Genomic DNA, 10960 nt, shown 5'->3' on the forward strand with positions numbered 1-10960 from the left:
TCTCTTAGTGCAGTTTGGACCATTTTGTCTCTGGGATCACTGCCAGCTGCTTCCCACTGACCCTCGTTCTGTGCCCTTTGTGCTTAATAGTCCCATAAAAGGGATTCCCTGTCTTCTGCCACTAAACTCTCTTTTCTAAGGGGTATTTAATACCTAGACTGTTGTGACATGTGCACATTTTGCCTATGTCAAACTACACATTTCTTGAAAAGATGTATTGCCATTGTGAAATTCTACAGCCTATTCACTTCTTCATGTGTGTGTGGTAGATGGTGACTGGTGGAGGGGCATTTATCAGATTTTGAAGCTGCTTTTGGCAAGCACCAATTTAAGATGAATTACAGAGATTTATAGGGACCACACTGAAATCAAGTCTGTAGTCTGCAGAAGTGAGGTCAAGAGAAGCTAGTTCAAACTGCTTGCTCCATCCAAAAGAATTGTGTTTACTTACCTATAAATGTTCTTACTACAAAGCCTGCATCCATTAGCGATGACTCTCCTTGATGTTTTTCACCTATGAAAGCACGTCTCCCAGAATTAATGTCCTGACATTAATTTCTAGGAGATATCAACTCTGAGCCTGGTTATACCCCAGACTTAACAGAGCCAAATAAAGGTAAAGATGAAGGAGGCAATTGAGGGAAGAGTCCCTTGAATAATTCACATCATAAACAATCGTGCAAAAAACCAACTGAATTTATTTCAAGCCAGAAAAAGCTCTGAGGCTGACCTCTAGACAATTGGATATATATTCCCTAGAGTATAGTTTGATACTAGGTAGTGTGATTCCTCCAATTTTGTTCTTCTTTCCCAGGATCACTGTTGCCACACAGGGCTTTTTGTGGTTCCATGTAAACTTTTTAAATATTTCCTCTAGTTCTGTAGAATAAATCATTGGAATCTTGATGGAAATTTCATTGAATCTACAGATTGCTTTGGGTAACATGCACATTTCAATGATGTTAATTCTCCCTAACCATAAACAGAGTATGTACTTTGACTTATTTGTATTTTCTTCAGTGTCATATTTTCCCAAGTACTGGTATTTTTACATCCTTGGTTAATTATATTCCTAGGTATTTTATTGTTATTTTTATTCAATTATAAATGGGATGGTTTTCTCAGTTTCCCTGCCTGATGGTTTATTATTGGTGTATAGCAATGCAACTGATTTTTTAATATTAATTTTGTATCCTGCTACTTTGCTGAATCCATGTACCAGTTTCAGTAGTCTTGGTGGAAGCTTTAGGGTTCTCTCTGTAGAGTATCATGTCCCCTGCAAATAATGACAGTTTTGTTCCTTCCTTTCCAGTTTGGATGCCTTTAATTTCCTCTTTTTGTCTGATTGTTATGGCTAGAACTTGCACTACCATGTTGGGTAAGAGAGGTGGAAGGGGACCTCCCTGCCTTTTCCCCTGTCTAAAGGGAAATGCTTGCAGATTTTGCCCATTGAATAGGATGTTGGCTGTAGGTCTGTCATACGTGGCCTTTACTGTGAGCAGGTATAGTCCCTCTACTTCCACTTTGCCGAGAGTTTTGATCATACATGGGTGCTAGATTTCATCAAATGTTCTTTTTGCTTCTATTGATAGGATCATGTAGTTTTTATCCTTCCTTTTGTTTATGTGGTGAATCACACTAACTCATCTGCAGATACCATACCACCAGGCATCACAGGAATAAATCCCACTTGATCATGGTGTATGATCTTTTTAATGTATTGCCAGACTCGGTTTGCTAATAGTTTGTTGAAGATATATGCTTCTTTGTTCACCAGGGGTATCGGCTTATCATTTTCTTTCTTTGTAGTGTCTTTATCTGGTTTTAGTATTAGGGCCTGTTAAAATGAGCTTGAGAGTCTTCCCTCCTATTGAATTTTTTGGAACAGTTCTGACTGGCCCCTGGTACTGGGGTCACACTTAGCACAGTGGTCTCCTCCCCAAGACCACCAACCTACTGACTAAACAGGCTTTTTCTTTGTATTTTTTTAACCCATGACCACTAATCCATCTGCAATAATCAAAATGCTATTTCAGAGAAAAACAAACAAAATATGTGACAGGACAGAAAAAGGTACCTATTGTAAGATTCCATCGATAGGAAACTCCCAAATAGGTGAAGGTCAGAGATGGAGAGCAGCTCAAACCTTCTGGCACAGGGCGTCCCTTTGGGGTGCTGGGGTGACCTGCAGTCAGACAGTGGCGGTGATGCTTGCACAGTGTCGTGAATGTGCGTCCTGCTCAGGAACAGCACACACAAATTTAAAATCAAACAGTATCTTTTGTTTATTATTTAAAATGAATCACACCATAGAAAAACAAAGGACAAAAAAGGAAAAAGAACACAAGAAAAAAAAAAAAAGAACCCCAACTAATAAAAATAACAAATAAAAACTGAATTATGCCATGGAGAAAAAGGAAAACATAACAATGAAAGCAAATAAGAGAGACAGGTCAGAGAATGAAGGTAAACAAATTTAGCAGGGTCACAGGAGGCCCTAGAGCTGGCCCTGAGGCATTTTGCAGAGGCAGCTCCTCTGTGGCGGGAACCAGGGCAGGGTCAAACGAGGGAGGGAGCTTCTGGCAGGGCTGGTGGGGCCTCAGTCATGTCAGGAGAGGCTGCACAGGCCAGCTCAGGCTCCAGAGTGGCACAGCTCAAGAGGTGGCACGACCACTGGAGGAGGACAGCCCTCTAGGTCTGGAGCGGCCTCCTGGTCTGCCCCTGCGTTGGGCTCCTGGGGATGGATGACTGGTGTTGAAGCAGGAGCCAGCTCTGCCTCCTGGGCTGGTGCTGGAGTTGGAGAGGAGAGAAGGTCCCCCAAAGGCCTGCATTCCCATGTGCCCCCCGCACAGACAGTACACAGTCAGAGCCCAGGACCCATCCCAGGACGTCCTCTGCGCTGGCAGTCCAGCACACGGGCAGTCAGAGGCTCATCTGTGCTCCTGGTCAGCCGCTGCGTGTGCTCCCTGTGCATCTGGCACCAGCGCCTCCCCATAAGCTCACATGTGTCTCCACCCCCGTGCCTCCCCCAACTCCACCACCTTCTCACCCTTGGGATCTGCCTCCTTGAGCTCCACGTCACCCTGCCCTGTGTGTTTAAAGTAGGTACTATGCTCCAGGCTGCAGTCAGAAATGGTGAGCTGGCTGTGGAGCCCAGGCAGCTTTGGGGGTGGTGTCCTTCTAGGCCAGCAACCAGCCCTGGTTCCCAAGAACCCCAGGTGGCCACAGTCACCTTGGGCCTGCTCTGGCCCTTGGTTATGTGGCACACCTGCCCCTCGCTGGTGGACACAGGCCAGGGGTCTTCATCAACCCCCTGCCATTCCTCCATGACCTGGGTGGAGCTCTGCAATGACAGTGACAAGCAGCTGGCCCAGTAGCCTCAAGCCCTGCCTGGCCCCGGTTGCTTAGTTGCTGCTGCTTCTGCCCACTGGACCTTCTGCTCCTGGATCCAGGCCAGACCTGTGTCTGCACAGACTTCCATGCAGGGGAAATGAGATTCACTTCCAGGGCTGGGGATAAACCACGAGCAGAGGGTGCCGCCCACAATCCACATCCACCCAGCCAGCCTTGACATGGGGTGTGAACATGATTGGCCCACCAGGCTTCTGAAACCCCCAGCTTGTTCCCACTCTGGAAGAACCTCCCCATGTGAACCCCTTTACACACACATGTGTACACACACAAGGTGGGGGGCATAGGGCTGCTCAGGTGGGATCAGAGCGGTGGCCTGACCAGAACAAAACCACCCTGAACTGCCCTGTGTTACCTCTGGGCCCTGCCGCGAAAATGGCCACAGGCTTCTGGGCTGAGTGCAACCCAGTGCTGCCTCTTTCAGGGCCATGCCTTGGGGACATGGGCAGACAACATGCAAACATCCATCCTGTCAGGTTGTCAAAGTCTACAGCCAAACAAGCTGAGAAGGGGCAGGTTTAGAATGTGGCTGCCTGGTTACCAGGGCTATAAGGTCTATTGGGGTCTAGCATCAGAAAGTGAGGTCACTGCTCAGTATAGCTCAGTGTAGTGAGGTCACTGCCTGAGTCCCCTCACCTGAGCATCTCCTCAGACAAGAGCAGTGACTTCACTTCTCTTTTTTTTTTTTTTGCACAATACTTTTCTGTGTTTTTTTTCCCATCACTATTCATCCCCCTAAACCACACCCCCACAATCACCATGCTGTGGTCCATGTTGGAGTCCTTTTTGCTAAATCCCTCCATTTCCTAACCCTACTCCCATTGCTGTCCTACCACTCTCTATCTGTGAGTCTGTCTCTATTTTGCATGTTTGTTCATTTTGTTCATTAGATTCTGCATATGAGAAATCATATGGTATTTGTCTTTCTATGACTGGTGTCTTTCACTTAGCATAAGGTTCTCCAGGTTGATCCACGTTTTCACAAAGGGTAAGCTTTTCTTCTTTTTTACATCCAAGTTCTATTCCATTATATAAATGTCCCATAGTTGTTTTATCCACTCATCTACTGATGGACACTTGGGCCACTTCCATATCTTGGCTATTGTAAATAACATTGCAACAAATATAGGGGAGCTTGTATTTCTTTGAATTAATGTTTTGGGTTCCTAATGATATATTTCCAGAAGTGGGATCACTGGGTCAAAAGGCAGATCATTTTTTATTTTTTGAGGTATCAATCTCCATGCTGCTTTCCACAGTGGCTGCACCAGTCTGCATTCCCACCAACAGTGGAAAAGGGTTCCCTTTCTCCACATCCTCACCAGCACTTTTTGTTTGTTGATTTACTAATGATGGCCATTCTGACTGGTGTGAGGTGTTATCTCACTGTGGTTTTGATTTGCTTCTCTCTGATGATTAGTGATGTTGAGCATCTTTTCATATGTCTATTGGCCATCTGTATGTCCTCTTTAGAGCAGTGTCTATTCCCATCTTTGACCTGAATTTTTAAATTGGATGCTTTAGGATTTTTTTTGGTATTGAATTTTGTAAGTTCTGTATAAATTTTGTATATGAAACCTGTATCAGATGTATCATGAATCTGTTCTCCCTTTCAGTGGAGGTTGTCTTTTTATTTTGTTGATGGCTTCCTTTGCTGTGCAAAAACCTTTTAGTCAGAAGTAGTCCCATTTGTTTATTTTTTCTTTTGTTTCCCTTGCCTGAGGCAATATATCAGATAAAATATTACTACAAGCAATGTCCAAGATTTTATTGCCTATGTTTTCTTCTAGGATTTTTATGGTTTTGAGCCTAATATTTAAGTCTGTAATCAATTTGAATTTATCCTTGTGCGTGGCCAATGAAGGTGGTCTAGTTTCCTTTTTCTTCATGTATCTGTCCAATTTTCCCAACACCATTTATTGAAGAAACTATCTTTAGCCCATTGTATGTGCTTGCTTCCTCTGTAGAATAGTAATTGACTATAAAGGTGTGGGTTTATTTCTGGGCTCTCTATTCTGTTCCATTGATCTATGTGTCTGTTTTAATGCCCGCACCAGGCTGTTTTGATTACTATGGCCTTAGAGCAGAGGTCCCCAACATTTTTGTCACCAGGGACCAGTTTTGTGGAAGGCAATTTTTCCACGACCGAGGTGGGGGGTGGGGCAGGAAGAGGAGCTTGGCTGGCTGGCCCACCACTCACCTCCTGCTTCTCAGCCCTATTCCTAACACGCCAGGGACAGGTACCAGTCCTCAGCCCAAGGATGCGGAACCCCTTCCCTGGAGTCCCAAATGAAAAGAGAAAGAATGAAAAAGAAATCAGATGAAGGACAGCTTGCCAGAGACAGAAAACCAATATATTTTTATTTTATTATCCCTTCTAAAAATCATGAGCATTTTTTTTTAATTATTATTTCCTTCTGACAAAATTCATTTCCAGGACCACAGCACACGACACAGAAAGTCCATGAAATTCAGAGATGAGCTTTTCTTTACCCTCAGATTACAAGCATAGAATTTACTCTGTCTACTAGGTGAAAGAAGTAAGGTTATCTTATCTACTAAGCCCTCACTGGAGGCTGGCCCTGTGCTGGGTGCTTTCGTGTGAGCTTGTCTCTGAAGTGAAGAAGAACCCTTGGAGGGGGAGAGCAAGGGAAGACAACTTGGAATAACCAGCGTGTGAAATGCCTGCTTGAGTTTACAGCTTTATTGCAAGATAAAGGGTATCATCTTAAACTAGAGAACAATCTTTAATAGTCTTCCCCTCTCTAAAATATTATTTCTATTTAGACAACCAATGATCCTTAAAATGTCTCACCAAAGAAACTACAGAACATGTTTAAAGTGTAGAGTTGTTTTTCCTTTCTTTTTCCAGGTTATAAACACTTGACATTTAGGAAATGAAGTTCTAAATTTACCAAGCACATAACATTTTTTCAGCTATGCTCACAGTATTGTAAGGTACCAGATTCATACATAAATATATCTTATCAAACAAATTTTCATTTATTGGTGTAGTGGTACTTTCTTTTTTCTTTTTCTTGGTGTTGTGGTGCATTTTTAGAAAGGGACATGAATGCCTGATTCACAGAAAATGAAGTGACTTTCAAATTAAAAATTTTAAAAGAACAACCACTTTTAATCCCTTACTCTGCCTTTGTTAATGCCTCATGTACATTGCACAATTATAAACTACAGTTTGAATTGTGTTGGCTCAGCTCATTACAAGAATGTTGGCAGTAGCTTTGGCAAAGAAGAAAATGCAAAGCAGATGCTAAGCTCCTGTGCAGTTAGTCAGGGTCTTAGTGGCAAGAAACAGAATCCAACTCAGGCGGTCTTAAATGTAAAGGGAATCTGCGGGAATGATAGGAGAGCTGGGGGGCCAGGCTTGGGAAACAAGCCAGAGACACGGAAGCCTGGGAACACTAGACGGCGGGACCTGCACAAGGGGGTTCCGTGTAGTCTAGTCACAGTCATCAATGACGAGGCCGTGACTGTGGATGCTAGCCATCCCTCTGCTTGCCTAACTAACACTCACCGAGGATCTGCAGTCCTGCTTGGTGGTGTAGAGGCAAAGGACCTGGTCACATAGAAAAACCTTTCATAGAAAAACAAGAGATTCCCTAAAATGGAGAATAGGGTGCTAATAGGGTAGTTTGGGTGTTGGACAACCCCTTGAATGGCATAAGTTGCCGACATTCAAAGATAAGCTTGTCTGAAATTGAGAATATAATATATACTTACATTTCATCTTATCCCTTTTCCTCTAGCAATGACCGCAACACATGAGCCTAATTAAAAAGAAAAGAGGAACCTTGGATATTATCTAGTTCAAAGACCTCCTCTGTTACTGGGAGGTACCAAGAGACTGGGGCTTGTCCAACATCACCCAGGAAAAGTAGCAGTGCCAGGACTTGAACCCATGTCTTCCGAGCCTACAAACAGTGCCTTTATCAGCCAGCCATGCTGATCAAGTCACAGCCATTCAATGTTAAGTTGTAACTTTAATGATGAAAACATGGAGCATTTTACTTGCTCACTACAATGGTACCTTTTTGCTCTGCAAAATTCTGAGAGTGAAGACCCCCAAGTTCCGATGTCAGGGTTTTTTCTTTTTTTCCTAACTCCATAATCTTAAACAAGTTACATACTCTCTCTGAACCTCTTCTTTTGCCTGTAAAAAATGCAAATATACTCATTCTTCTTACCTTATGACACTGTTGTATGAAATAGTTATGATAAGACATAAAATATTCTGTATGTTTCCAAAAAGTACATGCATGTAAAAACACCTTATAATACAATTTAACTGGTTACAATAATAATGACTTTTACCAAAGCTGATTCACACAGTTACCCTGGGACCAGCACTTCCTGTCTCCATTTTGTGGTTTACTAGTCCAAGGATATTAATTGATTTACTCAAAATATCATGTATCTCGAGAAGTCAGAAGCCTGAGGAGCTTTAGAACCCACATCTCCTGATTCAGAATATAATGTTTTCCTCATTGATACTAATAGCAACTGATTGTGAGGGTTTATTATCCATCAAGAGCGCAACTAACATTTCTAATTCTCACATCAGCCAAGTAGGTTATAATTTTCCTGTTGTGCAGATGGATCCTGAGGCCCAGAGGCATTATATAATTTGCCTGAAGTTATCCCAGCTGGTGGTGGAAATTGGATTTAAAACTACTATCTTGCTTCCTCCAAAACCTTGCTCTATGCAGTGGCAGGACTGTATTTAGGAAATAAGGAAAACAGCAGCTCTGCTATTTCATCATGAACACAGTAACAATACTGTTATCTGCTGAGCAATATAGTACATGCTGTCATCTGTGTTATCTTGTTTGACTTTCACATATTCAAACCTCGCCCAAGACCTTGCAGATGACAAGATGGCAGGTGGCAAAACCAGGATGCAAACTCGCTTGTGACTCCAAACTTCAGGACCTTAATTGCTCGCTGCTGCCAAAGTCTGCAGAAAGCCTAGAGTTGACATTAATTGCTAGGGTTTAATTCACCAGACCCCTCCTATGGGGGCAGTTTTGATTTAAAGCCAAAATAACTAGTCTCTCTCATGAGAAGCGGAATCCATAAATTGGAAAGGGCTGAGGATGAAGTTTTCACGTTTTATACATTATCCAAATTCATCTTCACCCAGAGCTTTCTTATGAGCCCTTTCATCCATGAATTAGAATAACTGACGTTTTCAGAACTATTTGCACTCATTTAAAAAATGTTCCTTGGAGAGGAAGACAATTGATAGAGGCCATTTCAACACTCACGGCCACCAGAGGGCGTCGGACCTCACAGATCTTTGCTCCTCCTTGCTGTGCCCACCAGGAGGCAGCACCTGAGAGAGTACCTGCCTCTGACTGATGAATCGGAACCTTCATTTTAACAAGATTCCCTGGTGATTTGTGTGCCAATTAAAGTTTGGGATCCAATCTCCTAAGTCTAGTCTGGTTCAGTCAAGAACCAAATGCTCCCAGAATAGTTCCTGTCCTTCAAATATAACACCACCATTCCTGAGTATTTCATATGAATACTCCTTCTTAAAGGATTTTATTTATTTTTAGCCAGAGGCAAAGGGAGGGAGAAAGAGAGAGAGAGAAACATCAATGTGTGGTCGCCTCTTGCACGCCCCCGACTGGGGGCCTGGCCCACAACCCAGGCACGTGCCCTGCCTGGGAATTGAACCGGTGATCATCTGGTTTGTAGGCTGGCACTCAATCTACTGAGACACATCAGCCAGGGTTTGTGTGGATATTCTTAATCCTCTCTTTCAACTGGAAAGATAAAGGTTCGGAGAGATTAAGTAAATTGATAGAAATCACAAAGCCGAGTGAAAGGGTCCTGAATTTGAACAAAGGTCTATCTTCTGACTAAGCACTATCACTTCCCATTGTTCTTGCTGCTTTTGGAAGAACTGTTTTTGAAGGGGTATGTTTTGAGATCACAAAAAGTTAGTAAGGAACTTGGTTCATGTTGCTCTTCTCTCAGTGACTAAATGTCAGAAGTAGAGAATTTAGTCATTGATTATCTATCCTGTAAATAAAATGACTAAAATAAATAATAGAAAAATCAGAAATAGTCTTATTGTTAATAATAACTTTACTTATTTACTTAGAATAGTTCTGAGTTGGATCCTTTGGATTTTAATCCTTTTAATTTCTAATAGCTGAATGTGGCCCTTGGGAGAGGCCTGTGACTCCTAGACCCACCAGTAGATGTCAGTATTTCTTCGGACACCACAATGACCTCTCAGGTTTGCCCTACCATTCTCTATCAATGGTTCACTTTGAAGAATGGGCAGTGGTTTCTTCTACATTTTCATTCGGTTGGAGCAAGCTTCTGAGATAAATATCTTCAAGGATGTTAATGACCCCAAAGCAATTTTTTTCTCTCTGTCTCTGCCATACACAGAAATGTACACACATTTTGTGGGAAAGATACAAATTAACGATTTTCTCCCATGATCCTTCTGTGCAGAGGTTGGGAAAAAACATTTGCGGATACTAAAGGCAGATTTCATCAAGTCCTCTGGCTGGTGAATCAAGCCCACCTCACTCTCCAGGAATGAGGCAACCACTGCAAGCTGAAGGCCAATCCAAAGAGAACTGTCCTTTGAAGAACATGACCGGGGAATGAATTAGGACGGAGAGTTTGCTTTGAATACTTTTTGTCAGTTAGCTTGGGCGAGACCGAAGCTTCCTACCAAGGTTTTATTTATTTCTCAAATTATATTTTATATGCAATTTTTTCCTGGGACCTGTTTCAGAGAGTTACTAAATGTGTAAGAAGGCTGAATAATTTATCAGGTTAACAGAAGAATAGAATTTAAGTTGACAGGCATTTGATTTTAGATGCTGCTGTTTGATTTGTATGCCTTTTTCATGCTCCCGCTGGTGGTGGATGAACGGTAACAATGGCCCTCTTCCCAGCTGAGGGCTTTTTCTTATTTGCTTTCTGGAATGATCCTGCTACTTTAAAAAAAAAAAAAAAAAAAACCTTTGCTTTAGAGTACCCACATAAAATCACTTGACAGGTATCTGAAGAGACTAATATCCCTGACAAGGGAAGTTATTAGTAGCTTCTTGGTGAGGAAAAAGTCCAGAGAGGGATTAAATAAGAGAAACACTTTCTGAGTCATTACCTGCTAGACAGGTTAAAATACCAGAAAAATACACTGCAGCGTTCAGTTTGGCACTAGGTAATGACTTAATGGTTCTGTAGATTTCAGATACTCAGTATGGAACATTTAAGCCCTACAGAGACCTGATTAGCAAACAGTTCTACTTCACTGCAAGAAGAGGGTGTAATCAGTTATTAGCCAGAGTATTTAGGAGTGCTCTAGGGTTATATGCCTATTTTGTAATTTAGCAATTATGCCGATTGATGGTGAGATTCATTCTGTTTAAGGATTTTGGAGATGAGCTAGTGTCTCTCAGAACTCATCTATTCATAAGCCGGGCTTGGGGCTTTGCTGTTGGTGGTGCCCTACTATGAGTGAGAGCAAACCCTTCAGGTTTGGAGTCAAAGCACAGCT

The sequence above is a fragment of the Phyllostomus discolor genome, chromosome 1, assembly GCF_004126475.2.
Source record: "Phyllostomus discolor isolate MPI-MPIP mPhyDis1 chromosome 1, mPhyDis1.pri.v3, whole genome shotgun sequence".
Classification (NCBI taxonomy): domain Eukaryota; kingdom Metazoa; phylum Chordata; class Mammalia; order Chiroptera; family Phyllostomidae; genus Phyllostomus; species Phyllostomus discolor.